Source organism: Macrobrachium nipponense, chromosome 31 (assembly GCF_015104395.2).
Source record: "Macrobrachium nipponense isolate FS-2020 chromosome 31, ASM1510439v2, whole genome shotgun sequence".
Lineage (NCBI taxonomy): Eukaryota > Metazoa > Arthropoda > Malacostraca > Decapoda > Palaemonidae > Macrobrachium > Macrobrachium nipponense.
In genome coordinates, this window is record NC_061093.1 from 54,418,036 (window position 1) to 54,444,743 (window position 26,708).

Below are 26,708 nucleotides of genomic sequence, written 5' to 3' on the forward strand. Positions count from 1 at the left end.
CATCAGTAAACATGGAATTCAACACATGATAATCTCTGACTCGGGTGGTGTAAATCAATAATAATTTCCTTAACTCGTCGTGTGAATTCCGTTCATTAAGATAACCAATACCATATTTTATCACCCAGAGTCAATCGGTTTGATAGAACAGATAAATAATAAAGTGTCAATGTTTTACGAGTTACACTCGCGATATTGGATCCGAACTGGATTATAGCGGTTCTCGCGGTTTTAAATACCTTTAACATTCATATCTTGTATCTATAGAAATGATACCACAAGTAGCCTTATACGGTAGGCCAACCATTAATTTATCAAACATAAAAAAAAGTATGGATACAAGTGGAGTCGAATATACTCCATAAGAAGCTGGAAGAGTTACATATTATAATAAAAAAGGAATCACGATAAAATCAATAAACAAAACGTAGCCATATGCAGAAGTGCTTATAAAATACCCAAATATATATGTGTAAAGATTTGAACTCTAACTTAACGCTTTAGTTTAGTAGTCCATTCAGTATTCTAGGGATATTAACGACAAATAAGCTAAAAGTTCAAACACATATCAAAACCTACTAGCATATTGTCTGTCCCGGTGGTTTATATTTGTAGTCAATGAAAAAAAAAAAATTTAAAGTCAGGAAGTCTAGAAGTGAAAATGGATATCTATGTGAATAATCCTATATGGATCTTACAAGGTAAATAATATATAAAATTTGTATGGAAACCCTTTTCATTAGTTTGAATAAGGAATATCTAATTTAACATAAGTAATTACATATATTTTACAATCTTGCAGGTTTCCAACATGAAACTAATATTATATCGTTCAATTTTGGTACTGTTTTTTCAGACATTCTTCTCTTGTGGGTGGAGTATTAAAACAAAAAATATCCAATTTATACATGGCTATCATTTGAAAGTACTAAAGTCATATTTATTACAGCGAGTAACGAACTCTTAAGCTGGCTGAGAGCAATCTCCTGCCAGGTGATGATGTCATCAGTCCTAAAGGTGCCTGGTGCATTTTGCTGAATCATCACTGTTCCTTTTAACCCCAATAATCCGCTTGCACAGGCTTCATCTGTAGTGTGTGTTGTCTCGTGCTTGAAAAAAAGCAAAAAACAAAAATAAACAAGCCAACTGGAGAGGAATGCTTAGCACAAACTTCTCATGGGCAAGGCAGGTCGTTAGGTACAAGTGTCTATCCGCGGTGCAATGCAAGTTTAGTTAAGGAACCGCAATCGTTTTAAAATTAATGAACAAAGTAAGCAAATAGAGTTTCTATAACATCAAAATGAATTAATTTTTCTGAACCTCATAGACAATTAGAGTCAATAAATCAGCTTATGACACTGGTAAACGGACACTAGCATATTACAATTCAAGTAGATCACATTCATGGGAAAATGTCACATTTTCTTGAAAAACCCAAAGTTTATATAGAAATTAGTTACATTGTGGGTTCTTTCGTAGCATCTCCTGCCTAAAAATTAAGCTCAGAGGATGCGCGTGAGAAAATTGAATATAAACCTTTTGTTAGGGGCACATAGGATCGGATTTTATCACAGCTTAATTTCAGTAAGCATAGAGAAATACAGAATCATGTTTAATATTCTCTTTGACTCTTATGTTGCCTGGCAATCTTACAAATAACTCCGTTTCCCACTTCTTTGTCTAGTAACTTATTACCAGTAATATCGAATTTTCTTTGGGATTCGTATTGATATCAGTTAATATGGATATTTCTACGGTCGTCAGAGACCTGGATAGGTTCACTCATTGTTATAATGCCATGGGTAAAAAAGTTTGTACAGCTGACTTTTGAATTCCATAAAATATCAGAGAATTCATGTGGGTTAAGTCTAGTCCTTAACGGCTTTCTCCCTCCCGTATTTGGATGTTTTCTGAATTTACTTGGCCCTTGTGACAAGTATAATTTCACTTACAGGCTGATTAACAGAACCTGGTTACAGTACCCTGCAGTACAAGAGTTTCACATCACATGCCTGGACAGATCGTCTACAACTCCAAAACACGTTCGTCGCTGCGGACGACTGCAGTGAAGTAACAACCGCCTACAATGTGGAGGGAATAAGTACCATCATAAGTGAACAAGTTTATTTCATGGATTTCTTGGACCGACACCCATATCCCGTCGTTAATCTCGTTTTTAATGCGGAATGCTCCGGCGGCTGTTGGAATTGACTACAAAGGGACATACTTCCGACAATTACGACCAAGAAGGATATTCATCTCTACGTTTGCTGGCGCAGGACTCGTGCTGGGGATGATTTTATTCATTGCGAACATATTCATATGGCATAGGATGCAGAGGACAAGTATGGGCGCAAAATAGAACGTCGGACCCTGCCCAGGCAATTTCCCCTTGTTTTTAACCATTTGGAATTGGCCATTTCATTTGGCTATAGGTGGTTGTCTGGAACTGTGTAATGGACAAAAAGTTGTTCGAAACACTAGTTAATGTGCAGTGGGTACATCCTCGGTCATGTATCCCATATATAAAGTATCAGTAAATAACAGAATCGAAATATATCTGTGCGTGTACGCACTAGGAATCTATTGAAAGTGCACATATATTGATCATAATTATATGAATTAATAAATATATGTATAAATAAATCAGGTAGCCTATAATCAATCTGTTACCTTTTTATCTTACCAATAACTGCAGTTAGTATATGGATTAATGAATCAGTTAGTATATGAGTTAAAATATCAATTACTATATCAGTTAGTACATGAGTTAGAATATCAATTACCATATCAGTTAGTATATGTGTTAATGTATCAGTTACTATATCAGTTAATATATGGTTTTTATCACTTCATATATGATTTTTATCAGTTAAAATATGATTCTTATCATGTTAATCTTCAAGTTATGCAATTATCAGGAGTACATTAGTATTTTCTCTAGCATTTGTATCTTAATGAGTTGAAGTGAAAAACTGTATCATTATATATCACGTGATCATTATTATTTACGAATATTATCATATGCATATGTCTTATATCTTATTACTCGAATCTGTATTTGTGTACATTATGAATTTTTTTTTACTTATAAGTATTTTCTATATAACTATATATATTCCCATAGTGTCTGTATCTGTAACTGGGGGGATTCTCCCCCCATTATTCATAAGGTAAGCGTGGACACGAAACGGAAGGCAGATCCACACACCCCATTACTCATAACCTTTCTCTCTCTCTCTCTCTCTCTCGGCAATCCCTCTCTCTCTCTCTCTCCACCTCTTTCTCTCCATTCTAACAGGTAATGAAAATGAGAGAGTTGCGTCATAACATTAACGTTTATTAACAACTAATAAATAAATCAATCAAATAATCCAGTCTTACAGACTAACTCAAAAAACCCCGTAAATGTAACATGTCTGGTCACCAAAAAAAGTCTACACCCCTCTGAGAATTCTTTGTCCCCCGACATTCCAGATCTGTCTGTTTCAAAGATACAGAACACATCCCGGTAAGTACACACACAAGTTTAAAGACAAAGTTAATAAAATGGAACATCTTACAAGATATCAAACAAGCCATCCCTTTGGCTAAAGCACTTCAACACTTACCCAAACAACCGGACACTTAAACACTGTTAACAAAAAACTCCCGGCGAATGCCACGGCATCTTGCCTGTGACTTGAAGCCCTCTTGTCAAAATCCTCCCATAGGCATGGGTATGACACTTTTAACAGAAAGAGGCGCACACGCACATACGAACACACAGTTCGATAGCGCCTCATGGTTCTAGCTGCATCCAGTTTCACAAAGGCACTTTGAGAAGAGTTCATAAACTGTCGTGCATTGACTTTTCGAACTAAGCATTTTTATCTCACGCCATCCCCAGAAACTCATTGTCAGCTACTCTCAGGTCGTCACCTCTGCACTGTTCTCCACATTCCATAGGTCACAGGGAACACATGGACAATATATTATTAATCAAAAACCCTAGGCCTTACAGATAGCTCGGCCACCTATATGCTAGCCCCCGCCTAGCAAAATTGCCTATAACACAAAACACTGGCCGGCTTAAAACAAAATATAAGTAAAACTGCACGTCTCTGGCATTATAAAATAAAGTCTTATCACGCTTTATCTCCCAATAACACAAGACGCATTTTCTCTCATATTTTCTGTATTAGGATTCTTGAATATCCCTCTTTGCTTGTCTGCAAGTAGCTGCTCCTGTAGCAGACTGTAGCAGCTGTAGGAAGACGGAATGCCTCCCTCATCGTAGAAGACTTCTCACGGCTTCTGTAGATCCCCCCCAAAAACACGCTGTAGAATTCTCTTGAACACCCACATGGAAACTCTTGTAATCACCCTGGGCAACATGGCAGCAACCTCTCTGCACGCGGCTGGTGGACTATCTTGCTGGTGTCGGGAAACGACTTTTGGTGTTAGTATGTCAGTCAAGTCACTGGTCAATCTAAGAAAATTAACCCAGACATACTACTTCTATCAAACAATGATCTCAAAAGGTCAGAAATACTAACTGAACGTCTCCCAATTAACTCCCTTAATATGACTACTAAAATGATAAGTCATTATCACAACTCCCAAAGAAAAAAAAACATCAAGTTCTCCAACTCAATTCTCCAAACTCACACATCAGCACACACACAACTCAGAAATCACAGCAACTCCACGGAATTCTGCACTCACATTTCAAACTCGAATGTGCTCACAAGAAAAAAAAAGAAAAGACAAAAATCGCAATGAGCCAAGGAAAAAAAAGAATTACGTAACACACCCAGACCCAAAAATGTTCTCTCAAGCTCTGATATTTGAACAACCCACAAAATCAGTAAAAATCTCCAACTTTTAACTGCAAAAACCCCTTTACTGCTCAATAATTAATCACAATGAGACTTAATGTCAAACTCCCATTACTTAAGTAACAACCCCAGAAAAATCACATCTCCCATCCAAAAAAGAAATGCTACTTAAGCTCAATCCCCAAATTATATCTCTCATAGGAAAAGGAAGAAAAATAAAAAAAAGATAATCACAAGTAGATTTCCCCAATCACAAAATACATAATACATGTATAATATGCATAACTCCCGCGTTTTTCCCCATGTAAAGCCCCGGAATTTGCCAGAAAGCAAACTCTTACCCATGCGCTTTCGTGAAATGCTATTGTCAGCATTTCCAGATATTGCGAAAATTCTGATCTATCATCATCAGAGGAAAAAAGTCAGCACACGGCTCATCACATCTCTTGTCAGCAGAAAAATCACCTGCGGACGTATGCTCTAACATCAGCATAAGAATTGTCTAGTCAGACACATAAGTTTGGAAACTCATGATTCTCTAGAAAAAAAAGTCTAACTGACACATTTCACAGAATTAACTCCAGGATATGACTAATGTGTTCAAAAATTTGTCTCGAAGACTTATTCTCTCAACATTATATGCCTCAAATTATATTTCTCCAAGAATAACACACTTGTGAACATAACAAATGCACACATTTCCAAATGACTCGTAATGCAGTAATGCCACTTCTCTCTAAATAGTCACGAAACCAAAAAAGAGAACCACAGAAATCTCCTCTTGTCTTGAAAAAAAAACTCCATAACCACAAAAAAAAGGGTCACCCGCCAAAGATTAATTCCAACTCCATTATGAGACACCATATTAATAATAACACCACTCCGGTTATAAAAATATTTCCTCCATTTGGTTAATAACCAACCCCCTTATATTATTCTCTTATTTCTCCAATAGCCACATGTCAATAAAAAAAAGACACCACTCCAAGAATAGAGAATAATCACCTCCATTTCGGCAAATACAAAATATTTACCTCTATTTCCCCAATAACTCCATGTGGAACAAAACAAGGCTCCAAAAAATATATCTCCAAAAAAATGTGCACTCAAGGCAACTAACTCACACACTCACAAATATTGCCCCATATTTAGTTTTAGTTTCTTCGCTAATATCTGATTTTCTTTTTATATATCTTTCATTGTTGCATCAATTTTACAAGTGGTATCTTCTACCTTCAAACTTCACTATACAGGGTGTCCATAAAGTCCCAGTACCATTACAAGTATTTATTGCTTGTGATGGTACTGGACTTTACGGACACCCTGTACTTTTCATTAAGAACTCTTCAATTATCTGCTGGTCTTGAAAAATATCTTGGAAGACGGTATTTTATTGCATATTGGAAATTGCAGAGATGTAATTTGCAGTGTTAAAGAGAGGGAGGGAGAGAGAGAGAGAAGAGGAGAGAGAGAGAGAGAGAGAGAGAGAGATGACTCATGCGACTTTGCCTTTAAAAGTCAAAAGCAGAGACAACTTAACTAACAACATTTGACAATGCACTATATTTCCAAAAATTAGTGAGAGGTGTCTCGTACACTGTGTCAAAGTACCATTTTGATCAAATTATTAGGGATGAAGGATATTTGAGAAAAACGATGACTCATGGTCACTGAATTGGATAGTAGAGCTACATTCTCTCCTTTTTTTAATATATCGTATAAAATGAACGCGCCCTTACTGTCCATGCTCGCGTTCAGTGAATATAACATTCCACACTGCAAAGTTACCCATCTTGTATCTTATCAACGAAGTTAAAACGAGAAAGAAAGAAACCTAGCATTCTACAATTAAAAATTCAAGGTATAAGCAAACCTCCGAACAGAAATGATAATTCCCGCGTTATTCTTTCACCAGCGTCCATGGGTGTAATCGTAACAGACAGAAGAGCTTTTACTTAACGACAGAAGAGCTTTTACTTAACTACAAAGTCCTTGACTTGGTGACCTAAGTGTATTCCGGACCGCGCGCGGTAATCTAACCTGTCTCCTATGTGTAGGTTTTTGTCGGTTTTGGTGAATTGTGAGTGGTTGAAACTCGGTAGCGATTTGTGCACTTTGGAGCTTGTTAGGTTAAGTAACTATGTTCCCTTGAGGTTTAATTAAATTTTGTTTTAGTGACACCTCTAGTAGTTTTCGTGTTAAATGTTGAACTTTGATAAGACACATTTTATATTAGTACAGGGTGTTCATAAAGTCACAGTACCATTATAATTTATTCATTGTAATGGTACTGGGACTTCATGGACACCCTGTATATTTCCTAATGTCCATGCTTTGGGTTTTGGAAAAAAAAAATAGTTTAGGCCATAGTTACAACAAGTAAAATCTTATATTGCTAGGAAATTAGTTCTATACCAAGTAGTGGTAAAGTTATTAAACTTTATATTTATATTTGTATTAAGAGAATTATTCAAATGTAAATTATTGGAATGTAATTTTATTTTCATAATGAAAGATAAAAAAATAATGGTTATTTTGTGGTATACAATTTCGGGTAGATCCAAGCCGTTGTACCGCGGTGAACTAGACTATACCAGGTGACGTTTTCCCATACAGTTTTACCTCCTGAACAAGAATTTAAAGTAACATTTTTTTGGCCGGTTGTAATTAAGCTGTAATTTACCTTTGAACTCTATCCTACAGTAAGGGGGACCGATGTGAATGCGGGGTTCTGGGTGGGGTAAAACTCTTGGGAGAATTATGCCATTCAACTCTATCCTACGGTAAGGGGGACTGATGGGAATGCTGGGTTTTGGGTGGGGTGAAACACTTGGTGGAAGGTTATGCCGTGTTATTGTGTTATTTCCTCTTATTTATGACATTTGAAACCCGAAATACAAGCTGAAGTAAAGCGATAAATAAACTGACAATGGAGCCATTACATACCCCAAATCCACTGACTACTACTGCTATTACGACGCCGAATCCTACTACACATGTGCCAATCCTAGGGCGCATGTGCCGTGATATAAGGGAGCTTTTGTTTCGCACACAAACTTCCTAAGGAGATAAATGATGGGGGTTTTGGTGGGGGGGTACACGTATTTAACCAATCATGTTGCATTATTAACCCTACGTTATGGCAGGAGGTTTTGGGGGGATTCATGCATTGTTACATATATTCCTCATTTGTTTTATAATTGTGTAATATTTCAGGCTTTTATTTCAGTTCTGCATATCATAGTATTGTATAATATGTGCACTGACTTGTTCTCACTTCATAAAGTTGACCTATATATCTTACAATATTACGTTTCAATTGAGGGCATGCCCCTGAAAGACTCCTGAGGGGTGGGACTAGGAGGTTTTAGGACGTTTCGAGACCTTTCTGTCAATGACGTGAAATTTGATGGTATTACATTTTTACATTTTAGACATCCCAAATTACATGTGCATTTTTTCTCCCTTCTTTTTTCTATATTCACCTTTACTTGCCTTTCTGATCCATAACAATTTCTTGGATAACATTTTAATTATTATATTTACTTTCTTATTATATCATCTTTCTCAAGTGGGGTATGGGACGCCCCTCCCCAACCACCCCCTGAACTTGGTCATACATTTTACTAGGTTAGGTAAGAATCCTAACCTATATGTTACACTTCTAAGACTGTTTTTATGTAAGGTGGGTTAGGGGGGGCGGAGGTCCCCCGGTCAAGTCTAACTTATATGTTACACTTCTTAGATTGTTTTTACTTAGGGGGGGTGGTGGTACGGGTGGGAGGGGGTTGGAATCCCCCGGTCAGGTAACATGTTCTACTAGGTTAGGTTAGGTTAGTATCCTAACCTATATGTTACACTTCTAAGACTGTCTTTATGTAAGGGGCTTTACGGGGGGCAGAGCCCCCCTGGTCAGGTAACATGTTCTACTATGTTAGGTTAGGTTAGGTTGGTTAGGTTAGTATCCTAACCTATATGTTACACTTCTAAGACTGTCTTTATGTAAGGGGGAGTACGACCCCTGGTCAGATAACATGTTCCACTAGGTTAGGTTAGGTTGGTTAGGTTAGTATCCTAACCTATATGTTACACTTCTAAGACTGTCTTTATGTAAGGGGGGGTATGGTGGGGCGGAGCCCCCCCGGTCAGGTAACATGTTCTACTAGGTTAGGTTAGGTTAGGTTGGTTAGGTTAGTATCCTAACCTATATGTTACGCTTCTAAGACTGTCTTTATGTAAGGGGGGGTATGGGGGGCAGGAGCCCCCCCGGTCAGGTAACATGTTCTACAAGGTTAGGTTAGGTTAGGTTGGTTAGGTTAGTATGCTAACCTATATGCGACACTTCTAAGACTGTCTTTATGTAAGGGGGTTTTGCCCCCCGCCCGGTCAGGTAACATGTTCTACTAGGTTAGGTTAGGTTAGGTTGGTTAGGTAGTATCCTAACCTATATGTTACACTTCTAAGATTGCCTTCCCTAAGGGGGGTTACGGTAACACGTTCTACTAGGTAGGTTAGATTAAGTTAGGTATGGGGGTCAGAGCACCACTAGTCAGGTTACACAATTTTTACAATTGTTCTCAGCATTTGTTGTTAAGTTCAATTACCCCCTTAATTGGCCAATCTAATCCTTGAAAATTGATATTTCATTCATTATTCACTAAAATGGCCTCTTGACTTGTACTTGATAATTTATACTTAAGTAACAGATGTGTAAAACCCTGTATATATATATATATATATATATATTATATATATATATATATATATATATATATATATATATATATATATATATATATATATATATATATATATATATATATATATATAATATATATGCACGTCCATGTTTTTTTTAATGTAAATATTTACCCGCACCATCCTCCCTACCCTGTTTCCCGCAACCCCCCCCATTTTCTCCTGAAAAGGCTTGCCGGGCCCGGGCCGTGTATTTCATTTCAGTAATCAACTGACCACAATGGCCGAATCATTTCCTGGCACCTCCCACTCCTCCAGGCCCATTACCAACTCAACTCGACTCTACCCAGTACTTCTGTTAACAGTTTCCATAGTTATAAGGACTTTTCAGTCCATTACTCAGGGCAGTATGAAAGGTTGGTAATGTACAGTCAAAATCACGGCCTTTTGAGAAAACAGGCCTTTTGCCCTCGTGTCAACGAATATAGGCTTGACTTACAAAGGAAGGTGTTTATGTAACATTTAAGGTAAAGTTCTTAATCTTTATGTACATTATTTAGTTATATCAATTGTTTTGGTGTTCCTAAGGTTTAGTGCTCTTGATGGTGGTGATATTTATTGGGATTGTTATTTCACATCATATGCTAGCGTGGCTTTACCAACTCGTACCTGTGTCTTCCTCTCCCTGTACACCACCCTGCCTTAAAGGGCATAAGGCTCCCTGTTAGTTACGTATCCCACACCCACCACTAGCATTCAAATATGGCAGTTTGTTTACGTTTCTTGGCCCCAAACCAAAACTTCGAAGATTGTTTAGTCGAAGTAGACTATGGCAGTTGACGTTTTCCTATGTTATTTTGCTTACTTTACAAGAGTTTAAGGTAATATTTTGGCGGTCGACTAATCTGTTATTTACCTTTGTACCTTCATGTTGTTTTCAAAAGTAAATTACACTTTAACCCTTAAACGCCGAATGGACGTATTAAACGTCGAGTCAAAATCTCCCCCGATTGCCGAATGGACGTACCATACGTCGACTCAAAAAAGTTTTTTTAAAAATTCGCAGAAAAATACTTATAGGCTACCAGCCAAAAACTTTTGAATCACGCGCCTTGGGGGATGCTGGGAGTTCACGGATCAAGGCGTTGTTTTGTTCACAGATATAAAAGCCTAGATGCCGCATCGGCCGCTAGCTGAATAGGCTGGCGCACGTCATCAGGCCCGCCATCTTGGCGCGGTAATTCAAACAATGCAGCAGGCTGCAGTATATGACGTTTTTTCGCCAATATTCGCTTAATATTGCACGGATTTTCTTGTCTGATCTTATTGTTTGAAAGTTAACTTGCAATGACTTTGTTTTAGCAGGTAGGGGGAAGGGGGCTAGTTGTACACAAATGTTAATATTTACCCATAACTATTGCTGTAAACAATAATTTGAAATGCTGTGATAAGACAGCCTACGAAAAAAAGTGGTTAAAACAATATTGTTTAAGGGCCATTAGGTCAATAGGGTAAATCGTGTATGTTGGACACTAATTTGATGTTTCTAGATTTCTTTCACTGAATTATAGTTATGTAATATTAAAGTGTTAATCTGGTCCTTGTAATAAGAACTAAATGGCCAAGCAAGGCACATAATGAGGTTTTGTTGATGTTTTGATATAGCCTGCTAATTTCATATCAATGTATATAGATTATCATTACAATGTAGTATCATTAAACTGTTGGAAACAGCAATAAAAAAAAACTTGTTTAAACTGCTGGGAATATTTATAAAAAATGCACAGATGTACAATAAATGTTATATATACATTCAATGTAAGAACAAATATCATGAAAATAAATAATTGTGCAATACATTTTGAGAGTTGTTACTTCAAAGTATAGGCTTAATGACCCATAAGGCCACCCATAGCTTTAAATTTACATGCGTGACCAAACCAATGAACAGTTAGCTGAAAAAAAATTAGACTGGTCTTATGATTGTGGCCTAGGCTGAAAGGCTCGGCGGGGGGTACTATGACCGGGTATACAGGGTTGCTCGTCAGGATTGGCTCATTTTGGCAATTTTGGTCTAGAGATGGGTCCCCTTCTGGAAGGGTAGAAGTATAGAGATGGCCCAGGCCCTTATCCCAAATAAGGTATAATAATTTGGGTCCTTGACAACACAGGTCTAGAGATGAGCTATATTGAACTGTTAATGCTTGCCATAATGATATATCCTAGTCTGAGCAAATTAAAGGTAGTTTTGTGAAAAATTTAAGTTCTATATAATTATTTCACCATATAAAATTAGGTCTAGAGATAGGTCACTTTTGCTACTGGAAGAGGTCTCTTGATCCCCCCTAAATTTTCCAAAGCCAGGTCTAGAGGTCAGAATTCACTGAGGAGCATCCCGTTCCAAAAAATTGGAAGAATCCCCCCTCCCCCCCCCCACCAGGCTCAAAGGAGCAGGCAGAGATGCAAAGGCTAGATAACATAGAAATCCTAGTTATTCTAGGGCCTACTGTAGCTTATTTTAGGCTCAACCCTACAGTTTTATGACTTAAACTTGTAGGCCTGCGCCAAAAATTATATTGGGGGATTTTTTAACAGAGCACTTCGAGAGACAAAGACTTTACTTAAGTTGCACAGATCCATAGCTGTAGGCCTACTTTAGTAATCTGTCTTATCACAGCATTTCAAATTATTGTTTACAGCAATAGTTATGGGTAAATATTAACATTCGTGTACAACTAGCCCCCTTCCCCCTACCTGCTAAAACAAAGTCATTGCAAATTAACTTTCAAACAATAAGGAACAACTTTATTTTATTAGATCCTTGTAGGGAATTATATAAGCTTTGTAACGAGCCATCAGGCAAGAAAATCCGTGCAATATTAAGCGAATAGTGGCGAAAAAACGTCATATACTGCAGACTGCTGTATTGTTTGAATTACCGCGCCAAGATGGCGGACCTGATGACGTATGCCCGGCCGGCCGATGCGGCATCTAGGCTTTTATATCTATGGTTTTGTTTACAATTGTTACGTAGGCGCGCAAGCGCGAATTTCTTTCTTATCGCACTAAAAAGTATCAGTGACACATCTCAAAAATTATTTCGTCACTTTGACATAATTTTTGCACCGTTTTAAATTATCCGTTACATGAAGTATTATATATGAACATGTGCGCAATTTCATTTAGAATACAACAAAAAAATACTGATTATTGTAACATTTATCAGTTATGAAATATTTCCATATAAATAACGATAAGTGCCAAAATTTCAACCTTCGGTCAACTTTGACTCTACCGAAATGGTCGAAAAACGCAATTGTAAGCTAAAACGCTTATATTGTAGTAATATTCAACTATTTAACTTAATTTTGCAACAATTTGGAAGTCTCTAGCACAATATTTCGATTTATGGTGAATTTATGAAAAAACGTTTTCCTTACATCCGCGCGGTAACTCTTCCGAAAAAAATCATACATGCGATTGTGGTAATGTTTGCACCATTTTAAAATTAGCCGTTACATAAAGTTTTATATATGGAAATGTGCGCAATTTCATGCACAATACAACTAAAAACAACCCATGGTTGTAGCTTTTATCAGTTTTGAAATATTTTCATATAAAAAATGATAAGTGACAAATTTTCAACCTTCGGTCAATTTTGACACTACCGAAATGGTCGAAAAACACAATTGTAAGCTAAAACTCTTATATTTTAGTAATATTCAATCATTTACCTTCATTTTGTACCAAATTGGAAGTCTCTAGCACAATATTTCGATTTATGGTGAATTTATGGAAAAAATAACATTTTCCTTACGTCCGCGCGGTAACTCTTCCGAAAAAATCATACGTGCGATTGTGGTAATTTTTGCACCATTTTAAATTAGCCGTTACATAAAGTTTTATATATGGAAATGTGCGCAATTTCATGTAAAATACAACAAAAAATAATTGAAGGTTGTAGCTTTTCTCATTTTCGAAATATTTGCATATAAATAAAAAAATAGAAAAAAAACCACGTTCGGTCAGCTTTGACTCTACAGAAATGGTCGAAAAACGCAATTGTAAGCTAAAAATCTTATAAGATTTCGATTTATGGTGAATTTATGAAAAAAACTTTCCTTCCCTCCGCCCGCGGATTCTCCGCCATAAATCGCGAATTGCGTACATCTCATTCTCGGAAAATGTGCTCCGTTTCATATTAGGCATTTCATAGAGTTTTATATATGAAAATGTGCGCAATTTCATGTAGAATAAAAGGAAAAATACTTGAAGGTTGTAGCTTTTCTAATTTCCGAAATAATTGCATATAAAAAAAAAATTATAAAAAAATTTCGACATTTGGTCATTTTTAACTCGTCGGAAATGGTCGAAAACTGCAATTGTAAGCTAAAAATCTTACAGTATCGTAATATTCAATCATTTGTATTCATTTTGAAACAAATTGGAAGTCTCTAGAACAATATTTAGATTTACGATGAATTTTTGAAAAAAAAACAATTTTACGTCCGAGCGTTACGAATTCGTACATCATTTTGTGATAATATTTTTCCGGTGTTGCTTTTATTGTTTTACAATGTATTATATATCAAAATGATTGCAATTTAGTGTACAATACAACGAAAAAAAAAAACACGTTAGCTTTTACCGTTTTTTGCACAGCGTGATTTTAATACAATTATGTATGAATTTTCTTTTTTTCGCTACCATATATCGCATTATTTACATATGATAATGATATTATTTTTCATTTCTGATGATTGCATACTAAACTTCAGGCAATGAAAAAAAGGAGCCAAAAATGAACTCTTAATCTTCAAAACTAAGCGCGCTGTGATTTTTTGAAAAAATTATTTTTTCCGCTTCCGCGCTCACTCAAAACCGGCTCCGGCATTCGGGGGAGTTTTTGATTTTTACCGCTTCGGCGTTTAAGGGTTAATTACGGTCGACCGCATAAACATTACTTTAAATTCTTGTCCAGCAGGTAAAATAACATAAGAAAATGTCAACTGCCATAGTCTACTGTACCACGGAATGCGGGCTTAGAATTACCCAATTTCGTAATCGGTGGAGATTTCATAGTGTAAGGTTTACCCGTAATCTGTATTGTTCTCGAAGGGATATTCAATATAAATCGCTTATGTTAGGAAAGTTGACTGGTATTAGTCCAGAAAATTTAAATTTTATTCTTTTTACAGGTTGGTTGTCAAGGCACTGGAAGATTGATTTGACCTATCACAGGAATCGACAAACAGGATATTAGTCTTGCAGATATTCGACAAATGGATCATTTCCTGAAGATTAAATTATTTTTATAGGTTAGTTGACGAAATTGTTAAATTACAGAGGCTTATTATAGACTTCTCTATAAAAATCTTTTAATTACCAGCAAATGGCATGTTGCATCAATATTAATTTTAATTTTAAAGTGTTCACGAGTTTTAGTTAGTTAATGATAGAAATTGTTTTGCAATGGATATTTTTTCACTTATAAAATTATATTGTTCATTTAAAAAATTATTTTAGTACAGCGCTAACTTTCATTTTAATCATAATTTAGTGAAATTTTTAATTACAGGCTTCAAATGAAATTGAGATTTTCATACCTAGTGCCGTCAGCGCTTAAGTTCCATCAGTCTATTTTTGTCAACATTTGTTTTAAAGTAAGCTATGTTAATGTAGCATTTAGTTAATGTATTTAGGTTTAATTTTTACCAACCATGTGGGGGGGGGGGGGGGGGGGGAGCCACCTTTGTCGGGGTGGCGGTGCTGTTCCGGCAAAGGTGGCCCAAGGACTTTACATGGTAGACATTTTTGTCTCCCATGTAAAGAACAGATTCATTTTGTGATTATTTATGAGCTGTTGTGATTGAGTTAATGGTGAATGTTAAGTTTGCAACAATGGTTTAGTGTTTAGTCGTGTTGGTTGTCTGTGTGTGTCTGTGTAAAGGGTGGTTGTGGGTAGGATGGTTGTGGGTAGAATGGTTGTGGGTAGGATGGTTGTATGAGTGGCTTGGAATTGTGCTTTTGGTTGTGAGTTTCTTATAACTAGTCAAATGGGGAAATAATGCTGTCGATGACATCATTGTATACTCCTGTTTTCACGTCTTAAAAGCTGCTCATTGCTAGGGATTAGCTAACATTTAGGTAGATCTAGGGTATTTATCCGCGGCGGCCTAGAATATGACAGTTGTGGTTTTTCTATGCAGTTTTACCTACTGAACAAGAATTTTAAGTAATATTTATTCGGACGACTATAATTAACCCCCCAGGGGCCAGCACTAAACATCGCAAAATACATTGGACGCCCCAATCCCTAGTCGGACTGCTTCTGTAGAAATACCCACATTTATTCAAATTCTTAGGCTTTGTAGTGTCCTTTGTTTTATTTTGCCTATTTTACCTTTTTAAATTAGCCAGATGGACGGGGTTTAATATTTTTTTATCCAAACAGACCGTATGACCGAGTTGCTGATGTCACGGATATGACAAGGAATGCCGTTCGTCAGATGTTCAGGCGTACCATACATTCACGGCCAATTGCAGGACAACCAACTCCACCACCATCACAAACCCATTACCATCAACACCCTCATTGCCAGCACTATCAAGAGCTCCATCGCCATCAAGAGCTCCCTCGCCATCACCATTAGCACCGCCCTCATCAGATTCAGTACAGTCTCATTTCACACAGCCAGCTGAAGATGTGTTCGACTCTTTTACCATCGGTACAATTCGTCGATATGTTCACAGCAAGTTCTTGTCAAAGGCTACCTTTACAATTACTACTCTGACAAGAGAACTCAAGAAGGAAGGAATATTACCCTGAAGGCACATCGGAAACATTGTTTTGGAGAGTATTTCACAAGATGGGATTTCGATATATACGTATATATATATATATATATATATATATATATATATATATATATATATATATATATATAGAGAGAGAGAGAGAGAGAGAGAATCTGATAATGCATAATATTCAACTATACATGTCCGTGATGGTACGCCATTAAACATGACATGATACCAACCTATTCAATCCAATCTTCAGTTTATTATTGTCTTCTTCCCTCTTGTAGTATGTTAAGAGTCGCAACACAAAAGTATTACGACAACCTTGTGGACAATGGTGAAGCATTCTAGACATGAAATAAAATATCAATAGTAGGCAGTAAGCAAGGTGTCAGCAGGAGCCCTTGTCAATGCCTGTATCTAACAGACGTGTACCTTCCCTAACACGATCACCTCTCGGAGTCTCTGACTGCCATCCGAGATTTTTATTTTCTGTCCTCTTTTTCGTAAGAATTACATATTAATTAAATAATAAACACAGAAGCTAAAAATGAGTTTATTCAAACATATTAACCAATCAGTATTTTAGATTCCATTAACAGTATAATTCACCACAACTTATATATTATTTCATAACCATACAGAAACGGGGGCGTGGCAGGTGTAAACGTCACGGGGCCCCACGTCATGGTCGACACACGTCTTTCTGCTCCTAGTTGCCAGGTCTTAATTTCCGTTCTCACCATGCCACAAAATTGAGATGACATTTCTCGATATAAAGTAAGACAATAATGCGGAGTAGATGCTTGAATCCATTTTTCTTAATTAGGTCGGTGTCTCAAACTCTGGTGGTTTCGGTTTCACATTAATCAGAAGCCTAGTTCATTAGTTACATTAAAAAAGGAGGGTGTCATGGGCCTTGAAATAGTTAGTAGTACATTTCAAGTTCATAATCTACGGCTATCCTGTTAAAGTCCTCACTGAGCATAAGTCACTTACCGAGTTTTTCAAAGGCTTTAATTACAGTCCAAAAGGAACTCGGTGACAAATGATCATTCAGGTCTTTGGAGCCAAGATAAGATATCTACCTGGGAAAGCAGCTATCGTCATTAGAAGACTTGTACAATCATACCTGATCTTCACCATGTAAACTCAGAAGAATATATATATTTTTATACTTCGTGTTTTCTACAAGAACCTCACCTCATCACCGAATCATCATGAATTTAACACATCGTCGTCATAACCAAAGAAGATAATACCGACTTCGTAAGTGATCTACAAACCCCAAGACACTCCAATGAATATGGAAGTGCAATACCAACCGACTTAGCGTAAGATTATCGCAAGTCTAACATTACCTCATAGGGCGCCTTAGTATACAAGGCAACAGCCCTAAAATATACAGATATATAGGTAGGTGAAATGAGTATGTATATACAGTATATATGTATGGGTATATGTATGTATATATACATAGTAAATTCAAGTATGTAATATAGTTAGAAAGATGTGTAGAATCTAAGCTGGCTATGTATTGTTACAAGAAAGATGATAATACTCTCATCGAATAAAATTCTGAATGTAATTCTGTTAAAATTGTAAAATATTGTATATTTTCCTCTAATAAGAGATAAAAAATAATAAAAAAGATTCGAGGGGATGGAAATGTAGTACATCACCGTTGGGATTCAGTGAGTAAAACATCGCCAACTCCCTCACTCAACGAGGAACCTCCTGCAGAGGAAAAAGTCTCTCAGCACAATTGCAGGAAGTCACATTTTGCTTTCCAAGCGTTGCACATGGGAAGGTCGGCAAACTCGAAGTCCATTCAGCCACATGCTACCACTGACTCCGACCCATAGATGCCAGGTGTCAGCTAAAAGGAGAGAAGAAGGAAGAAGGATTTGTATTCATTCACTTGAAGACTAAGTTTGTCTCACACCAGCACGACCGCATAAGTTAGTGTGGTGAACGTACTACACACGCAAGGCCATTACCTATGAGAGAAGGTAGCTTTTATTTACTGACAGGATTTTCTATTATTTCAATTCTGATTCGGGTCAAGTGATCTATACCAAATTAATGCTTTAGTTTCGGTTATTCTTTTACATACACACACACACACACACACACACACACACACACACACACACACACACATATATATATATATATATATATATATATATATATATATATATATATATATATGTATGTATATATACTAAATGCATTCTACCTTTGTGAGCAACGAACATATAAAGGGCTTACAATGGGAGAGCACTAGGAGGAGAACCACTAAGAACACTGGAATCACCTCTACAAGAACAAGCCTAGAAATCAAAGTCAATATGCGTGTTTGACCATTCCAAGGTTAGGGTGTGGAGAGTATTATACTCGATAGTTATAATGTGAACTAATAATAATAAAAAATAAATTAAATTAAATTTTTTTCTTAATTGAAAATGGAGTCAATCTACAGTTGGTCGTTTCAGGTGTCTACGACAACGTTGAAGGTCTCCCAAAAATCTCATTTCGTTTCAACACATCAATGAAGCTTTTTAAATACTCACATCGTCCTCGTTTGGCCTCTATAACATGTATTGAATGTACAACGAGAACACACACACACCCACACACACACAAAATTACACTATTCTAAATCACTGATAAATAAACCAGTCCTGGACCTGTATGTATACATTTCAACGTATGTTAAAGTTGCAAAGAGATGCCTTTTGATTGGAAGCTGAGGATAATGGAAGGTATACTCACTCATGGTAGCGTAAAGGGATCTCAGCTTCTGCCACAGTGCTGGCCTCTGATCATCTCTGTCAAGAGTCAGAATCTCAGCTTTTATTAAAAAGCAGTAGTTATAAGCAACTGTGTAGTTTTGAGAGGACTGCTGAAGGAGAATGCACCCGAACTCGGTCAAGTGGAAGGGAGGAACACACTTCGGCGTCTCTGGCGGGATTAGATCGACAGAAAAGTTACTACAAACACATACATGAACAAGGCATCAGGAATCTATATGTGAACACAGCTATTTCTTCGGTAATGACTGAGAAATGTGCATCATTTTCCTATACTAAGGTGATACGTGTATTTCCATATTTGAATGTATATTGCTGCACAAATCAATAGTATTCTCATTTGTAACGCTGCGTATAATACACAAAAAAAGCTCTGTCACGATCTCTAATATCCTTATCTAAAGTTTGGTTACAGAAGATGACGTGTCAATAAATTACTAATATGAACGGAAATTAAATACCATCCGCATTGAGGTCTCGTAATGCCCAACATCAGGAATAGCAGACCGCAGGAAAAGATGCCCGCAGGTTATCTCAGTGTCAATTTAGTCGCATTTCCGCTGAATGGAAGAAAACTAGTAACAGCTGATGTATCCGCTAAAGTACAGGATGGACTGACGGTCGTTGGTTCACTGTGAACCCCTGGTTTTCCAGAACCAACATTTCTAAGGGCTTCAGCCTCTCTGGAAGTGGACATACTGGTTCCATCTACGTCCTTTCATGGAGGCAGTATTGGGTGACTGCTGGACGACCTTTCGAGTTGACCTTTTGGACTCAAATGATCAGCCAGCGACAACCATACTTTAAAACCTCACTTTTTAAAAAGCCATTCTGAATCCTTCCACTGAACTGGAAAGCGCCACTGAGATCGAATTCATTTAGGGAATCCTCACAACGAAGACTGAACCTCTTGAGGTGGGGTTGGTGGGGGAGGGGGCGAGGTGAATCTACCATAGTCCACTGGAGTTGCCAGTGGCTGAATTTTGTTTCTTTGAAGACAAACTCTGTCGCCTTCCTTACTCGTAAGAACGCGGGCGATGCTGATTAACTGATTAAGGAATCCTGAAAGTTGATAAAAAGAACTTTACTGTGGTACTTCTTACATACTTACTTTTATTCACAAGCGTTAGTGCGGCAGTATTTGATACCAGCTGATAATAAAAAGCTGGGAATTTTGCCGCTAGATGGCAGTCGAAAGTACCTTCGGGGCAAGAAGCAATTTGTTAGTACTGCCATGTTACAGAAAAAGAGATGAAAAAGTATATATATATATGATATATTATATATATATATATATATATATTATATATATATATATATATTATATATGTATATATATAAACACACACACACACACACACACACACACATATATATAATATATATATATATATATATATATATATATATATATATTATATATATATGACTGGTAAAAGTGTTCTGTAACAACAGAATTCCATCTAATAAAAGGAGCCCACAAAACACCAAAATGTAGAGAGAAAAGTACTATATTTCAGAGACTGCTGTCTCTCTCTTCAGGTATATGAATGAGAAAAGTTTACAGAAAAGGTGGTATTTATACCAAGAGATTCGTCCACAAGTAAGCCAATTTAGGTCACCCCCGCTGATAATCTTCCTTTAATCTTCTTAAGCGTTGGTTGAATGAACACTGCGTCGACGATGTCGGATGTCCAATTCCCTTTTGAGATGTTCATTACCTGCTTCTCTTTTATTAAGGCCGATTCCATCATTTGACTCTTGTACCGGCAGTTGCTGCTATAAATTACACGTGACATATTCCAGTTTATTCTATGGTTATGTTCATTTATATGATTGAAAATAGCCGAGTTCTGTTGTCCATACCTAACTGACCGTTTGTGTTGTATTAATCTCTGGGGAAGTGATTTACCTGTAAATCCGATGTAAGATTGGTCACAGTCCTGGTCACAGTCCTGGAATCGGCCTTAATAAAAGAGAAGCAGGTAATGAACATCTCAAAAGGGAATTGGACATCCGACATCGTCGACGCAGTGTTCATTCAACCAACGCTTAAGAAGATTAAAGGAAGATTATCAGCGGGGTGACCTAAATTGGCTTACTTGTGGACGAATCTCTTGGTATAAATACCACCTTTTCTGTAAACTTTTCTCATTCATATACCTGAAGAGAGAGACAGCAGTCTCTGAAATATAGTACTTTTCTCTCTACATTTTGGTGTTTTTATGGGCTCCTTTTATTAGATATATATATATATTTAGACAACTGCAGCTAGGAGCTATTAATAAGAGAGTCTCTTGTTAGTGGGGTCTATTATACAAAGAATAAAATGCTCATAACCCAAAGATTTAAACTGACGAGAAGTTTTGAAACTGAATTATTAAATATAATACAAAAGGACTACATGAATGCAATGTCGTTCATTCTCCTTTTTTTTCATTTTTTAAATCAGTAATTTTCACTGAATGCTGATGGGTATACCATCGTCAAGAAATCAGAATGTTCGATGTGAAGTTTCTCCTTTAAATGAATACGTTTATGATGCCAAGTATTGGATTCAGTTGAAATTTTAATCATCAGTGGAAAGTTTACTTACCGTTTTCCTTTATGTGTATTGTAACAGCTTCGCACGGCAGAGCTGTGCTGCACAGGTTTCTACACATACCTGGAAGTTCAAGGAAAATGGAATTGCTTTAATAATGCGCTTTCTCACTGGTTGGTGATGAATACTGTAAAGGCGTTTAGACTTGATACAGAGCATTTCCATTAACGTAATTTTCTAATGTTTCTTACATGTTGGCAATGGATACACGAATAAAAATATTTCTTTAATAATAATTTCATTTTCTTACTTATGACATATAGATAAGTGAGATCTGCCAAGTATAACTCTCTCTCTCTCTCTCTCTCTCTCTCTCTCTCTCTCTCTCTCTCTCTCTCTCTCTCTCTCTCTCTCTCTCTCGTAACGGATGTTATAAGTGATCTAAATAATAGAATAAAACCCGCGTTCTATGTCCTGCTAAGGGTCAAGACTTTTTTTTTCTGGAAGTTCCTGACAAATTCTCTAAACGGAAAGTGGCCGAAAACTCCTCCGATAAAATTCTGCAACTCACACATGGAGACTACGTTGGCAACAATGCGCGTGACGACTTTTGCTGGAACGGCAAGATTAGGAATCAGACGATCGTGGGTTCCTCCGAGGACCGTTGACGTCAGTTCCAGGAGGAACATCATCACGTCGACCTGACGTAATCCTCTCAAGATGGGGCTCATTGCTTCTGGACGTGACCTGCCTTTGAACGGAAGATGATAAGGTCGATCATATTCAAACAAATTCTATCTAATGAGACAATTTCTTTAAAAACATTAATGCTCAGTTTCAATTATAGGATGAAAAAGGATCATAATAGTGCCACTGTATTAATTGCAGGGTATTTATATGCTGTTTGGGTCAGTCAAAAGTAACATTGCACAAGAGGAAACAGATGACGCTGTTAAGAGCAAATTTTGTTATGATAGGTGGCTATTAAAAAACAATTACATTTAATGTTTTGAGTAATAGTACAATTATTACCTAGTGTTTAAAAAAAAAAGCCTAGTTAAAAAAAATCAATTGTAATTTGTAAATATGGTAGGTTTTTATTTTTGTAATATTTTGTAACATCCTACTTATGTAAGTGATATGTAATATTTTTCTAATAAAATATAGAAAAAAAATGCTGGGAGATTAAAACATTTTATTGGGAACTCATTTTTTGTGTCAGTGATAAGATAAATCGAGCGAAAACTATCAGGCGTCACCCTGCAGACACAGTTTGTAAATCGTCCGATATTAAACACGTTTCTACGTTGAAATTAGGTGGGGGAATCGTACTTAGAATTCTTAGGTGAAATCGACAAATTGCAGCCTGGGCCGAGCCACAATTTCCATCAGATGCCTACACCTTTTGACCAACATAGTAGTACGTTACTTAAGGACAAGGTTTTCGAACGCAGGGACATGGTTCTGGTAATTTCAAACCACCCACGAATGACTCCAGATGACTCTAGCAAAAACATACATCGTCATTTAAATGTTTTTTTAAAGATTTTCAGGGACGCAGAATCCTTACGCTGTTACTGCATCATCTCCGAAAGCTATGTACATTTTAACTTTATCTTTCCTTCCAGCATACTGCAAGAAGTTTGTTGTGGAATCCATTCTACCTTATCATTCTTAACACTTTATTAATAAGGAGTCTACAAATGTTATAGTTGAAGTGCAGGTAAATGTCTAGAAAAGTAAGGTAGAAAAAAGTTATTAACAATCTCATACCTCAATTATTATTATTATTATATCATCATTATTATTATTTTTTTTTTGCTCTATCATAGTCCTCCAATTCGACTGGGTGGTATTTATAGTGTGGGGTTCCGGGTTGCATCCTGCCTCCTTAGGAGTCCATCACGTTTCTAGGATCACACTCTTCTGCATGAGTCCTGGAGCTACTTCAGCCTCTAGTTTTTCTAGATTCCTTTTCAGGGATCTTGGGATTGTGCCTAGTGCTCCTATGATTATGGGTACGATTTCCACTGGCATATCCCATATCCTTCTTATTTCTATTTTCAGATCTTGATACTTACCCATTTTTTCTCTCTCTTTCTCTTCAACTCTGGTGTCCCATGGTATTGCGACGTCAATGAGTGATACTTTCTTCTTGACTTTTTCAATCAACGTCACGTCTGGTCTATTTGCACGTATCACCCTATCTGTTCTGATACCATAGTCCCAGAGGATCTTTGCCTGATCGTTTTCTATCACTCCTTCAGGTTGGTGTTCGTACCACTTATTACTGCAAGGTAGCTGATGTTTCTTGCACAGGCTCCAGTGGAGGGCTTTTGCCAGTGAATCATGCCTCTTTTTGTACTGGTTCTGTGCAAGTGCCGGACATTCGCTCGCTATGTGGTTTATGGTTTCATTTTTCGTATTGCACTTCCTACATATGGGAGAGATGTTATTTCCGTCTATCGTTCTTTGAACATATCTGGTTCTTAGGCCCTGATCTTGTGCCGCTGTTATCATTCCTTCAGTTTCCTTCTTTAGCTCTCCCCTCTGTAGCCATTGCCATGTGTCATGGCTGGCTAGTTCTTTAGTCTGTCTCATATATTGTCCGTGCATTGGTTTGTTGTGCCAGTCCTTTGTTCTGTTTGTCTTTCTCCTGTCTCTGTATATTTCTGGGTCTTCGTCTATTTTTATTAGTCCTTCTTCCCATGCACTCTTTAGCCACTCGTCTTCACTGGTTTTCAGATATTGCCCCAGTGCTCTGTTCTCGATGTTGACGCAGTCCTCTATGCTTAGTGCTGCGGAGTTCTGCCTTCGTCCATTCCACTATTCCTGCGCTGTATCTGATTACTGGCACTGCCCATGTGTTTATGGTTTTTATCATATTTCCGGCGTTGAGTTTGACTTGAGTATCGCCTTGAGTCTCTGCATATATTCTTTCCTGATCGTGTCCTTCATCTCTTGGTGTTTTATATCCCCTCCTTCCATTATTCCCAGGTATTTGTATCCAGTCTCATCTATGTGTTTGATGTTGCTCCCATCTGGTAGCTTTATCCCTTCAGTTCTTGTTACTTTGCCCTTTTGTATGTTGACTAAGGCGCATTTTTCTATTCCAAACTCCATCCTGATGTCCACAGATACAATCCTTACAGTCTGGATTAGGGTATCTATTTCCTTGATGCTCTTACCATACAGCTTGATGTCGTCCATGAACATCAGATTATTATTATTATTATTATTATTGTCGTTTCTCTTCGCAACTGGGTCATGAAGCTGTAAAAGGGCGATGGAGTTATTTTTAAGCAACTGACTTTTTTTCATATGCTTATCTTGTCTTCTGCAGTAAGGTAACGTTACATTTTCATGTTTTATCTTTATATAAGGTCCTTCTCATCTCCTACATATTTTTGGTGCATGTATAGATCCTGTAATGCAGTTTTATGGACTTACTACAATCATAATCTGTGTCCGCCATGCTATCACGTTGCCAGTTATTTACAGAGACTCGGGTTTGCCGTTCAACAATGGGGTCACAGAAATCTATTGTTTATGAGTATTCGTGTTGAAGTTTCAATCTCAACGTACAGTTATTGTTATTTATATTACTTGTGCTGTAATTTTCGTGTTGTTGTTTGTGTCATTATCATCATAACCTTTTACCTTGTGTCAAGCGAAGTTGTTTGGCAAAAAGAAAAACCTTTACACTGCCAGGAGGGAGTAGAATTGATTTTATATTAGGTTAGCCTTAACCTTGAACTTAACCATTCGAACTTACCTCGCTGGCTCACAAACAATCACAAAGCACAGTTTATCAAGCACTGAACGCAGGAGAGAAGAACAGGCACGGTCTACCGTCTCCACGACTAAGCAGCTACTCCCTCAGCCCTAATCTTCCACTGGTTCGCGCCAAACAGAGTAATTGATTAATGCGTAGTGTGACAGTCTTCTTGCATTACTCAGAAAAAATATAAGCTTTAGCCCGTTTCATACAAGCAGTGCTCTTCAATTGAATGGGGCAGCTAGCAAAATGTAGGTTATCGGGTGGTAGAATTTGTGAAAGGTTCTGCAGCAAAATGTAGATTATAGGGTGGTAGAATTTGTGAAAGCTTCTGCATGAAGACCATCGCAGCCTGGCGATTTATTATTAGGAAGGTTGTTTATGGCATCGCGTAATACGACCTGCGAAATGAAATTGAGTGTTATCAGAGGAGTCTTGATCGTTTATGCAATTCAGGATATAGTGGTGTAATGATCGCCCCACATTCTTGCCATAGCCTCGTCACCGACGGTTTCCCCTACTCTGTGATAACATTTCAGTTTTGGGATTTATGGACTGAATGTCTTTCCAAAGACATTGCATCAGCTCTTAGTTGCTTTTCCTTAATTCTGCTGTACTTAAAAACGAAGTTTGAACTGCACTCTCGCCTGTCTCATTAGCAATGCAAAGTATCCCTCCCTCGGGCTACCATTTTGCATCCACAGTAAAGACATTCTCGTGCATATGTATCCAGATCTTTAACCAAGTCATTCCAGAATCTCAGAGAAATATGGTTTTGTATGACGTTCATACAAACACACACACACACAAACTAACATACATTTTCTAATTTATGCATATAGTACTGATCTGCAGTATACATAGTTTATATATATAATATATACGTATATATATATGTATATATATATGTATATGTATATATATATATATATATATATAATATATATATATATATATATGTGTGTGTGTGTGTGTGTGTGTGTGTGTCACGAACATGATGGGTCGTGTCTTACCCCAAGGTGCAACATTCTTCATGTTACAGGCAACCAGTCAAACCAAGGCCACCGAAAATTCCCACGGTAGCCTCGGTCAAGGCCTGTTGCATGAACGCACGATTTATTAGAAAAAATGGTAGCGTGCACGTTGACTTACTCCAGATCTAACTTCGAAGTGTCTCCGTGGTGGCTGGGACCTGCTCTGAACTGTTTAAGTTCCTTCCAAATGCAGATAATGCGTTTTTTGCTTTCTTCACC